The 13584-nt window shown below is 38.0% G+C and overlaps 2 protein-coding genes across 3 annotated transcripts in view; one reads left to right on the top strand and one right to left on the bottom strand.

Annotated features, from left to right (window-relative positions):
- The window catches only part of LOC144581983 (uncharacterized), a 168907-nt gene extending 156594 nt beyond the window's left edge, over nucleotides 1–12313 (top strand). For both annotated transcript variants that reach the window (XR_013533562.1, XM_078368059.1), the window contains one exon: nucleotides 1841–12313. The gene's annotated coding sequence lies outside the window, so the exon portion shown is untranslated. The remainder of the gene's footprint in view (nucleotides 1–1840) is intronic.
- The window catches only part of LOC144582289 (uncharacterized), a 181121-nt gene that overhangs the window by 19982 nt on the left and 147555 nt on the right, over nucleotides 1–13584 (bottom strand). The gene's annotated exons all lie outside the window — the stretch shown is intronic.

Here is a 13584-nt window from a genome sequence, read left to right as displayed (position 1 = left end):
TAACAGCAAACCATGTTTTCTGATACTTTCACTTTCTAATATCACTGTTGTTATGACCTCTCAGATTCTACCATCATTATCCGTCTTCACGGCTGAGCTTGATAATCTTGGGAAGCCTCAAGTAGTTACACAGATAATAATAGCAGAAATCGCACTGATTCATGAAAATGTGTTACAAGCCATCAACAGGAAACACTCTTTCTAAAATATACAGAGCCTACTGAATCTTAATGGGCAATAATAAATGTCAGTTTCCCCTTATGTGTCAGACAGTTTGCTAGGTACCTTCATCTGGATAATCTCATTTAGTCTTGTTAAACTAACTACTTAGAAGAATATTTGCTTTATTAATTGAATGAACATAAAGACCATAGGCACTGTCTATTTTAATTGATAAGCGAGTATTATATTAGGGAGAGACTCACTCATGTAGCAAAAATGTATTGACTGCTTACTGAGTGCCAGAAACTGCGAGGAACCAAGGACAGAGATGAAAAGAAAAAGCCATAACAGAACTGACTCACCCCAACCCCAGCTGCTTGAGTATTGGGTACCAAAGGCTCACAGGTGGCTTCAGCCAGGGGAAGCAGCCTCATCCAGAAAAGCCTGTGAGGTCATGCCTTCCTGCATGAGCAGTCCAGGCCAATGAATGATACATGGGACAAGAAGCCCAGGCCCGTGGCTCCAGGTGCGGCAAGTCTATAGTGATGTTTACATTTCAGAGCACACTGAGGAATCACAGTGAAGTTAGACTCCAGTGCAGCCACAACACCTGTGCTTAGCTCCTTCCTCTAGCCTGTCCTGCTTTCCTCTTTTCCTTCCAAGTTCTCCCTGAGAGCACTCCCTCAATGACTCATTCAATAAGAATCCCATTCCATGCTCTGCTTCTAGGGAGCCTAGCCTCATCTGCCTTCAAGGAGCCTTTTGCCTAGTAGAAAATCCACCTGTAAACATAAAAACATGATATAAATCATAACGTGAAGTCATGAATGTGAATGCGCAGAACACTGAGTGCACAGAAGCAGCAGCATGACAGAATCGCACTCAATTCCATGCCCATGGGACATGGGAAAAAGGAAGACGAAATACCCACCCAAACTTCAAGTACAGTAAGGCATAGGTTCTACAGCAGAGATTAGCACATTTTTTCTTAATAAATATACAGTTAGCATTCTAGGACTTTCAGGGGCATAGGAGAAATTATGTATATTGTGTAGGTACTTCTGAAACCATTTCAAATGTGCTGACAGGCAGCTGATCCGACTATGCTTTGGGCGTATCTAGAACACTGTTTTACAAACAATATGCATAGCAGCCACTACATGATGTTGTGAAAATAGATCCTGGTTTAGTAGGTCAGGGGTGGGGCCTGAGAATCTGTATTTCTAATACGCACCTAGGTGATGTTGACACTGCTGGTCCTTAGTCCTCACATCAAGAAATAAGCCTCTAGAGAGAGAAGTATGGTAAAAGGAAGAATCCTAAAAGAAAAACAGTTGAGTAAAGCTGCAAGAGTTTTAGGAGCAGAGGAAGCAATAGCGAGGGCTCTAGGCTGAGGTTAGAGGGAGTGCTAAGTAATTTAATTAATGAACATTTATTAACCATCAACTCACTGCAAATCATTGCTCTCAGGGAGCCAATTGTCCAGCAGAAACCTGCTGTATCAAGGGCTCAGATACACATGGATAGAGGAACTCAACAAATAGATGCTTTGTATGCCCAGCAACCACTTGTCCAACTTCAGATTGCCATAACCCTGGCTATTTATCTCTGTAGACAAGATTATTTTTTTTAAAACAACTATGTAATCTTTATCATTTTTTTTGTTTTAAATACCTAGGTCATACTGTAATCCCAGCACTTTTGGAGGCCAAGGCAGGAGGATCACAAGGTCAGGAGTTCAAGACCAGCATGGCCAGCATAGTGAAACCCCATCCCTACTGAAAACAACAAAAAAATTAGCTGGGCATGTGGGTGTCTGTAATCCTAGCTACTCAGGATGCTGAGGCAAGAGAATTGCTTCAACCTGAAAGGTGGAGGTTGCAGTGAGCCAAGGTTGCAGCACTGCACACCAGCCTGGGCAACAGTGCAAGACTCTATCTCAAAAAAGAAAAAGAAAAAAAAAAACCTGTGTTTTCTTTTACCTTCCCAAATACACACATAGTTTACTGTGGCATCTGTATTCCCATTGCTATGCTCTGTTCCCAAACTTCATTTTTTTAAATTATACTTTAGGTTCTGCAGTACATGTGCAGACCATGCAGGACTGTTGCATAGGTACACACATGCAACACACTTTGCTGAAGTTGCTTATCTTTATGAGATTTTGGGCTGATAGGATGGAATCTTCTAGATATGCAATCATGTCATCTGCAAATAGAGACAATTTGACTTTGTCTTTTTTAAATTGATGATGATGATGATGATTTTTTTGCCCTGATTTCTCTGGCTAAAGCTTCCAATACTGTGGTGAATAGGAGGGGCAAGAGCATTTCCTTTGCAAACTGGCAACCTTTTCAACCATTCAGGACATACGCATAGGCAAGGACTTCATGACTAAAACACTAAAAGCATTGGCAACAACAAGCCAAAATACACAAATGGATCTAATTAAACTCCAGAGCTTCTGCACAGCAAAAGAAACAATCATTAGAGTGAACCAGCAACCAACAGAATGGGAAAAGTTTTTGTCATCTCCGCATCTGACAAAGGGCTGATATCCAGGATCTACACAGAACTAAAATCACCTCGGAAATCAACCACCACATGTTCTCAGTCACAGACCATTGTTGAACAATGAGAACGTATGGACAGAAGGAGGGGAACATCACACACTAAGGTCGGTCGGTGGGGGACATTGGGAGGGATAGTGAAGGGTAGGGAGTTGGGAAGGGATAACATGGGGAGAAATTCCAGATATAGGTGAAGTGGATGAAGGCAGCAAACCACATTGCCATGTGTGTACCTATGCAACAATCCTACATGTTCTTCACATGTACCCCAGAACCTAAAGTGCAATAAAATATATATTTTAAGAAAAGATACACAAAGACTGAAAATAAAGGGTTTAAAAAAGACATTTCATGTAACTGAAAACCAAAAAAGAGGACGAGTAGCTACAGTTATATCAGACAAAACAGATTTTAAGAAAAAAACTTATTGGGTTCATGCTAAAGTAATTGTAGTTTTTTCATTACTTCTAATATAAAAAGACATTTAAAAAAGTCATTATGTAATGATAATGGCAAAAGGACACAATAATTGCAAATACATATGCATCCAACACTGGAGCACCCAGCTATATGACGCAAATATTATTAGAGAGAAGGAGAGAGGCAGACCCAGCACAATAGTAACTGGAGGCTTCAAACCCTCCTTTCAGCATTGGACAGATCATCCAGACAGGAAATAGACAAAAAAATCAACAAAGACACATTTAAGGCCAAATACAACAAATGGATATTTAAGGAACAAATGGCTAAAGAATACACATTCTCCTCAGCACATCGATCATTCTCAAAGATAGAAGATACATTAGGTTACAAAAAAAGTCTTAAAGAAAAAAACTGAAATTATATCAGATCTTCTATGACCACAAGAAAAATAAAACTAGAAATCAAAAACTGGAGAATTTTGGAAACTCTAGTAACACGTGAAAATTAAACAGTATGCACCTGAATGAACAGATCAATGAATAAATTAACATTGACACTTTTTGAAACAAATGATAGTGGAAACAACAGACTAACACCTGTGGGATACAGAGAAAGCGGTGCTGAGAGGGAAGTTTAGAGCAGTAAGTGCCCACATCAGAAAAGTAGAAAAACTTCACATAAACAACCTAATAATGCATCTTAAAGTACTAGAAGAGCAAGGGCAAACATAGTAAAAAGCAAACTATCAATAGTCAGAGCAAAATACTAAAACTGGAACAAACAAAACAATACAAAAGAACAGCGAAATTAAAAGCTGTTTCTTAAAAAAAAAAAAAATTGACAAACCTTTAGCCAAAATAAAAAGAGACAACCCACATAAATAAAATCAGAGAGAAAAAAGGAGACATTACAGTCAATACTACAGAAATTCAAAGGATCACTAGCGGCTACTATGAGAAACTTTCTGCCAATACATTAGAAAAGTGTGAAGAAATCAATTTCTAGACACATACAACTTACTAAGATTAAACCATGAAGAAATTCAAATCCTGACAGACCAATAACAAGTTACAAGATTAACCACATAATAAAAAGTCTCCCAGCAAAGAAGAGCTTGGGAACTGATGGCTTCACTGCTGAATTTTACCAAACATGTGTAGAAGATCTAATACCAACCTGGCTTAAACTATTTTGAAAAACAGGGGATGAGTGAATACTTTCAAAGCTAAGGAGATAGACCCCTATACAATAGTAACTGAAGACTTCACACCCTCCTTTCAGCATTGGACAGACCAGACAGAAAATCACAAAGACACACTGAATTTTATGAGGCTACTGTTACTGTGATATCAACACCACACAAAGATGCAAAAAACAAAATTACATGCCAATAACCCTGTTGAATAATGAGGCAAAAAATTCTCAACAAAATACCGCAAACTGAATTTGACAACACATTAAAAAGATCATTCATTATGACTAAGGGGATTTATCCCAGGGATGCAAGCATGGTTCAGTATATGCAAATCAATCAGTGTGAAACATCCTATCAAGAGAATGAAGGACAAAAACTATATAATCATTTCCATCTATGCTGAAAAAGTATTTGATTAGATTCAACATCTCTTCAAGATTAAAAAATATTCTTAAAATCTAGCTATAGAAGAAACATACATCAACACAATAAAAGCCATTTATGACAGACAAATAATATCATACTGAATGGGCAAAAACTGAATACCTTTCTTCTAAGATCTATAACGAGACAAGGCTGCCCACTTTCACCACTGTTATTCAACATACCACTGCGAGTTCTAGCTAGAGCAATCCAACGAGCAACAAAGGGCATTCAACCTGGAAAAGAAGTGAAGTTATCCTTGACTGAGAACTAAAGACAAAAAACACATTTCAGTAGATGCAGAAGAGACTCTCAATGAAATTCAACATCCCTTTCTTTTGAAAATTCTCAAGAAACTAGGTGGTGAAGGAACATACCTCAAAATAATAAGAGACGTCTATGACAAACCCAAATATTATACTGAATGGGCAAAAGCTGGCAGCATTCCCCTTGAAAACAAGCACAAGACAAGGATGCCCTCTTTCACCATTCCTATTCAATGTAATATTGGAAGTCCTGGCCAGATCAATCAGGCAAGAGAAAAGAATAAAGGGCATCTAAATAAATAGGGAGTCAAACTAAACCAAACATCACCTGTTCTCATTTATAAGTGGGAGCTAAATGATGAAAATATATGGAGACAAAGAGGGGAACACCTGACACTATGGCTTACCTTGGGGTGCAGACTGGGAGGCGGGACAGAAGCAGAAAGAGTAACTATTGAGTATCAGGCTTAGTACTTGCATCATAAAATAATCTTTACAACAAACTTCCCTAACACAAGTTTACCTGTATCACAAACTTGCACATGTACCCCTGAACCTAAAATAAAAGTTTTAAAAGGAAAGAGATTTTCTTTTTCTTTTTTTTTTTTTTTTTTTTGGAAAGAGATTTTCTTTTTTCTTTTTTTTTTTTTTTTGGAGACAGAATTTCGCTCTTGTTACCCAGCCTGGAGTGCAATGGCACGATCTCGGCTCACTGCAACCTCTGCCTCCTGGGTTCAGGCAATTCTCCTGCCTCAGCCTCCTGAGTAGCTGGGACTACAGGCACGCACCACCATGCCCAGCTAATTTTTTGTATTTTTAGTAGAGACGGGGTTTCACCATGTTGACCAGGATGTCTCGATCTCTTGACCTTGATCTCTTGATCCACCCGCCTCCGCCTCCCAAAGTGCTGGGATTAGAGGCTTGAGCCACCGCACCCGGCTGAGATTCACTTCTTGAGAGAGATTTATCTGAGCTCCAAAGCAGAGTGCAAGTAATCCTAAGAAAACTTGACACCTTTTTAAGAAAGATATTTTAAAAATATATCCTTGTTTGCAGACGGTATAATCTTACATTTGGAAAACCTGAAGACGCCACCAAAAACCTATTAGAACTGACAAATTCAGTAAAATTGTTAGGTATGAAATAAGCACAAAAACATGTTGTATTACTATGTGCCAACAGCAACCAATCTGAAAAATAAGTAATCTAATTTACAAGAGCTACAAATAAAATTTTATGCATAAATTTAGAGAAAGAAGTAAGGCCTCAACAATAAAAACTGTAAAACATTTATGAATGAAATTGAAGAGGACATGAAAGAATAGAAAGATATTCCATGTTCATGGATTAGAAGAATCAGTATTATTAAAACGTGCATACTACACAAAACAATCTGCAGATTCAATTCAATCCCTATCAAAATACCAGTGACAGTCTTCAGAGAAATAGAGTAACAATTCCAAAATTTGTATGGTACCACAAAAGATCCAGAATAGCCAAATCTATCCCAATCAAGAAGTACAACACCGGAAAAATCACATTACCTAACTTCAAATTACACCACAGCGCTATATCAATCAAAACAGCTTGATACTGGTCTTATAAAAAAAGACACATAGACCAATGGAATAGAAGAGAGAATCCAGAAAGAAATCCATACATCTTCAGTGAACCCATTTTCAACAAAGCTGCCAAGAACATATGCTATGGAAAGGACAATCTCTTAAAGAATTGTGCTGTGAAAACTGGGTATTCAGATGCAGAATCATAAAACTGAACTCTCTCTTGCAGATGCAGAAATCAAATGAAAATGGATTACGGACTTAAATCTTAGACCTCAAACTATGAAACTACTACAGAAAACATTAGAAAAACTCTCCAGGACATTGGACTGGGCAGATTTCTACAAGCACAGGCCACCAGAGCTGAAGTGGACTGATGGGATTGCATCAGGTTAAAAAGCTTCTACACAGCAAAGAAAAGAATCAACAAAGTCAAAATGCAACCCACCGAATGGGAGGATATATTTGCAAGCTATCCATCTGATGAATAATTAATAACCAGAGTATGTAAGGAGCTCAAACAACAGGAAAAAAATCTAATCTGATTTGAAAAAGGGCAAAAGATCTGAATAGACATTTCTCAAAAGACGACAAACAATTGGCAAGCTGGTATATAAAAAGGTGCACAACACTATTGATCATTAGAGAAATGCAAATCAAAATTATAATGAGAGATCATTTCACCTCAGTTAAATTGGCTTTTATCCAAAAGACAGGAAATAAATGCTGGTGAGAATGGGGAGAAAAGGGAGCTCTTGTTCATTGTTGGTGGGATGTAAACTAGTGCAACCACTATGGAGAGGAGTTTAGAGGTTCCCAAAAAAATTAAAACTAGAGCCATCAAATGCTCCACCAATCACTGCTGGGTATGTACCCAAGAGAAAGGAAATTAGTATATCAAAGGCGAATCTGCACTCCCATATTCATTGCAGCAACTGTTCACAATAGCCAAGATTTGGAAGCAACCTAAGTGTCCATCGACAGATGAATGGATAGAGAGAATGTGACACACAGATGCAGTGAGGGTACTCTTCAGTAAAAAGAATGAGATCCTGTCATGTGCAACTGTATGGATGGAACTGGAGGTCATTACGTTAGGTGAAATAAGACAGGCATCAAAAGACAAACTGCATAGTCTCACTGATTTGTGGGAGCTAAGAATTAGAACAATTGAACTCGTGGAGATAGAAGAAAAATAGTTACCAGAGGCTGGGAAGTGTAGTAGTTGTGTAGGGGAATTGGGGATGGTTAATGGGTACAAAAATATAGTCAGATACAATGAGTAAGACCCAGTATTTGCTAGCAAAACAGGGTGACTACGGTCAACACTAACCGAAAGGATTATAAATCATTCTGTTCTAAAGACACATGCACATGTATGTTTACTGTGGCACTCTTCACAATAGCAAAGACTTGGAACCAACCCAAATGCCCATCAATGAGAGACTGGATAAAGAACATGTGGCACATATACACTGTAGAATACTATGCAGCCATAAAAAAGGATGAGTTCATGTCCTTTGCAGTGACATGGGTGAAGCTGGAAACCATCATTCACAGCAAACTGACACAAGAACAGAAAACCAAACACCACATGTTCTCACTCAAGTGGGTGTTGAACATTGAGAACACATGGACACGGAGGGTAACATCACATGCTTGGGCCTGTCAGTGGGAAAAGGGATAGCAAAGGGTGGGGGGATTGGAGAGGGATAGCATTAGGAGAAATACCTAAAGTAGATGATGTGGTGATAGAGTAGCAAAGCACTGTGGCACGTGTGTACCTATGTAACAATCCTGCATGTTCTGTACATGTACCCCAGAACTTAAAGTATAATAAAAGAAACCACAAAATATCTAAAATAGTAGAATTGGATTGTTTGTAACACAGAGAAAGAATAAATGTTTGAGGTGATGGATGCCCCATTTACCCTGATGTGATGATTATACATTGTGTGCCTTATAAAAATATCTTATGCACCTTGCAAATATATATACCTACTATGTATATAAATATATATATACCTACTATATACCCACAAAGAATCAATGAAAATACAAATACATTTTTTTAAATCCCAAATATACATTGAAATAAGTATATCAAAGGGCCACAGGAGGTAACTGAAAGAGTTCCTAGTGGCCAAATGGAAAAATTTGAGCAACAAAATTAGGTAGTATTATATTAAAACCCAAAATAAACACACATAGTATCCATAAGTCCATAAATACATAATTGGTGTATCTATAAATACATAATGGAATAAATTTATTAAATGGGGAAGAAAAGACAAATCTTCCATGCAGAATAATTCTAAATAATTCATGTAGACAATCTTTCCTCAAGTGGGGGGAACATAACTTCCCACGTTTTAAGTGTGGTCTGTATATAGTGCCTTTCTTCCAAAGTGTACAGCATGGAGAGGAAGAAAACAGTAACTTTACAGTGGAAAATCCTGGCAGACACTTCCTCAGCCTAGTGGTCAGGGTCAACATCAACAGTCATAAACCATGCTGATGGTACATATCCTTTAGATAATCAGGTGAAAATGGCACTTTGCCTCTGTGATTTTCCCCCCACAAAATGGTAAGGCCACTTTAATCCTGAGGGAAACCATCAAATAAATTCCAATATAAAGACATCCTATGAAACATCTGACCAGTAATTTTCAAAACTGTCAAGGTCACCAAAAACAAGTAGAGTCTGAGAAACTGTCATAGCTAAGAGGAGTCTAGAAAGACAATAACGACTAAATACAACGTGGAATCCTGAATGGGATCCTGGTGGAGAAAAAGGACTTTAGGCAAAAATGGTAATAAATGTGAATAACGTGTAGATTTAATAATAATGTGCCAATATTAGTGTATCAATTGTAACGTATGTTCCATAATATGAGATGGTAACAGGAGAAACCCGTGTGTGTGGTTTAAAGGTACATGTAGCAGTAGTAACACTATACAAAGAAACTAAAAACAACTAAAAAAAAAAATAGTGATTACCTAAGGGGAAGAAGGAAGGCTGTGATCACATAGGTGTTTTCTGGGGTGCCTGAAATGTATTTCCTAATCTGAATGAGTAAGAAATTGGTGTCAACACAGGCACTTGGTTTAGTGATACTCATTAAGCATTATTACTATATGTTAAGCCTACATATCTATTTTATATACTTTCATCACTATAAAAGTATAAAAAAAAAGTGGAATGAAATGTACTGAAATTATAAAGGAGACTGTCTCTGAAGTGAGATTATGGATTTTTATTCTTTATCCGACTTTTAAAACCTTTAAAAAATTTTTCTACAATAAATGTAAATGTTATTTATAATCTTATAAGTTCGGCTTATTAAAGACGGAAAGAAAAGCAGACTCTTGATGAATATGTGCCGAGGAGTAGCCTTGTTCTCTGCATTTGCAGCTTTATGTTGTGCTAACAGCAGAAGGGAAATATACTAGTTATGGTCATTTCACTGCACACCAAATGGAAATGTACGGTAGGGCATAATGCCTGAAAACTCTAGAAATGCTGTCTTATAGTTTTCCATAAGTCATTCCAATGTCTTAAAATTGTTTTCACAATTCCCAGTTTGGAAATAAGCTAATGAACAACAAAAATACAGTGACTTTGGAGAAGACACGAAGACCCACAGAAAAGATGGCAAAACGTGGCTTATCATTTCTCAGCCTCCATTTAGAAGCAATGAAATATCTGGTCTTGTGCTTTCATTTGCGATGTCAACTAACAGAGGAGACATTATATGTGAAATAGATGAAAACCTTAGCCCGACTTTGTGCAGGCATTTCAAAGGAGACACTCCATGAGATGTTTACCCTTAGAGGAGTCAAATACTGGATACATTTTCTTTTTTTTCAATTATATGTGACTTTTTATAAGTCACATAGGCCTCCCTGGGCCTCATGTGTTCACCTATAAAATGAGCCTTTGGAATAAATTGCTTCTAAGGACCTTCCTAGCGTTAAACTCCTGTGTCAAAAGAATATTCCAACATATGGGAGGGGAGATCTTATGATAAAATCAATGGTGAAGATAATAGCATTGAACACTCCATAGCAATTTTTACCTATAAAGTATTTTTAATTTATATTCATTTTATCCTCAACAGCTTGCATCTATTTTCAGTAGAAATAGAAATATCTTTATACCTACCATGGAAATGTAAAAACGGAGGTGATGTGGATATTGACATGGAGCAATAGAAAATGTGAAATTTTAATGTATTCTGAAAACACAGGGCCTGGCTTGATGTAGCTGCAGCATTCTGGCTCCTGAGCATTCTGGTTCTCAAGGCTCTGTGTTTACTTTTTCCATCTATGAAATGATTAAGAACTATCATCCCCTTATGGTCACTTCCAAACAGGCTTCCACAAAAAGTTATCTGGTAAGATGTAAATTATTTTCTCCGGGACTGTGGCACAGTAGTGATCAACGGTGTTAATAATAGTAATTTTGTTTAAAAAATAAAGTAACCATGAAGTAATGAGACTAGTTTATGTGGCTCCAAACCATCTCTAAATACTAGGACAGATTAAAATACAGTCATTGTATGCCACATCCTGCACTGCATCATTCTATTAGCTGTTAATATGAATTCATCTCCAATCCCCAGGTTCATTACACAGATCCAAATCCAAGCTCCACCACTAATTACCTCTTGTCCCCGGGAAAATGTTCAAATTTCCTAGGCCTCTTTTGTCAGTTTTAAGGACCAAAATCAGTATACAGACACACACACACATGCACACACACACGCAGCATACAACAGTGCCTACTACACACCGTAAGCCTTATACGGATTTGCTATTACAACTTGCTTAAGGGAAAGAACAATGCAAATAGGTGTTTCTAAATCAATGCTTGATCAAGAAAGGAACTGATTTCTTCAAGTAACTAAATCCAATTAATAATAGAGGGTAATAACTCATAGACTAAAACTCTACAACTAATCACTTCCTGGGAAAATGAATTGACTTAATTAGCAAAACTAATAAATTTCCTTAGTAAATGGTTTGTACATATATGGACAAGTTTCTTCTTTCCTTGCCTAATCTTCATCTTCTGAATACCCCCATCTGAGACCCACCTCCAGCTCTGTGGATGCCATGTGAGCCCCGAGAGTCAGGCACCTGTCCCAAGGTAAGCTGACCAGACTGCTAGCAGAGAAATCTTGGGACTAGAACCAAGAAAGGAAGTCACTGCCAAGTAGTTTACTGTAGGATGGGAAACTCAGACTGTATTTTCATCTTCTGTGGTGTTGACTAGAGAGATGGAAGAAACCTTTATACACAAAGAAGGAGAAGAAAGATGTCACTGTGCAGACAGAATCAGAAATTAAACAAATAGAAAGTCAATTCTGAGAGCTTCTGAGTTCCTGTTCCCAGGAGTCCTGAGAACTGATCATGTGTGTTCGTGGCTTCTGTGAGACACCCTAATATCTGTGAAATCAATCTCCATTATGCTCAACTTAGCTAGTATTATTTTCTTTCACTTGATCCTAAAGATTCTAAAAAATAGTATGTCTACTTAAGCCAACTACTCCGAAGGTCATCGTTCATTAAGGTATAGTTGAGGCTACACTCACAACTCTCTAATGCACTTAGGTTTTAAATTACAAGTAAAAAGAACAGACATAAAAGTATTCATCTAAGATATGGTAACCAAGAGTGTTAAGTTCTCAAAAAACAAAGGTTTGTGAAATTGTGGAGATCAAAGTCTGAATCTTACATAAGATTCACATTAGTATGAAGAGAAATTAATAAAAAAGACAGCTTTAGCCCAGGTATAAAATGGCTCATTCCCCAGTTCAGCTCTGAGATTCTGGCTTCAGGAGTTAAAAAGAAAAAATAAAAATCTCAGTTTCCAATGAGCTCTGCAAATTCAAGTCCTGTCTGTAATAAGCAAGTCCAAAGTGTAATAAACAACCTTGATCTAAGAGAGAGTGGTGGCGGGGGCCCTAAGACAAGGAGAAAAAAAGCCGAATAAAAAAGACACAGCTTCTTTTCAGATCTTCTTAATAATTCTCAAGTCATATTTCCACTATCTTGACAAAGCAATAGGAAGGCAAGCCTCCAGGGTTAGACAGTGATAGATGAGAATGACTGGGCCAATCTTGGAGCTGCTCCCGGGAGTGGCAGTGTGCCATTCATTTATGTGCCCAAGCTTGGGCTCTTTTCTTCATTGCCTAGAACAGGGTTAGATGTCTTAATAGGTGATTCCTAAAACGGGCAAATCATAATCTGAGTTGAGTGGTTTGTTTTCCCTTATCTTCCAGGAGAATTTACCAGACATAATCAGGACGTCTAGCCAGGCAGGTCACAGTAATCATTAATATTATGCCTGGCACTACTTTCAAAGGGAAAACAGGGCAGTCCACCTGCTTTGGCTGATATGTGCTCTCTCTCTGTCCTGACTGATTGAAGACCTGAACCTGAAGCAAGCCTGCAGAGGGAAACTCTCAGGAAAATGCAGAGTGCCGATGCTGTAGCCTGATCAAGGCTCCCAAATCAGGAGCCAGCTATCAGTTCCCGGGCCTGTAAATGAATGTTTAGGCAATATTCACCTTCCAGCTTCCATTATGGTAAACAGCCTTTGCTCATTTATGCTGCTGTGTTAGATCACTGCCTTTACCAATCTGACTTTAACTAATTTGTTTTAATTGGCCTCTGTAGGGTGTGAAAGTGCAAAATTTCCCAGAGTCATTAGAGGGAGTGAGACTGTCCAAAGAAAGTAACCACGTGGAGATGGGGGGAGGGGCCGGAGAAGGTGAGATGTGTGTAGTGTGAGTGTGCCTTTCATTTAAAGATCCCCCAGTAAACACACTTCCTTATCCAAGTAAACTAGAAAAAAATCTTATCACCATGTGACCTTCTTGGTATAAGGAGGGAAGTGGGTAGAATGGAGGGTGGTCTGAAAACTGAGATGCATGTAAATAGAAGTCACAGATGCTTTTTGCACTCATTCGGTAAGA

The sequence above is a fragment of the Callithrix jacchus genome, chromosome 4 (assembly GCF_049354715.1).
Source record: "Callithrix jacchus isolate 240 chromosome 4, calJac240_pri, whole genome shotgun sequence".
Classification (NCBI taxonomy): Eukaryota; Metazoa; Chordata; class Mammalia; order Primates; family Cebidae; genus Callithrix; species Callithrix jacchus.
The sequence above is the reverse complement of the archived record's forward strand: the minus strand, read 5'-3'. Positions and strand labels throughout refer to the sequence as shown.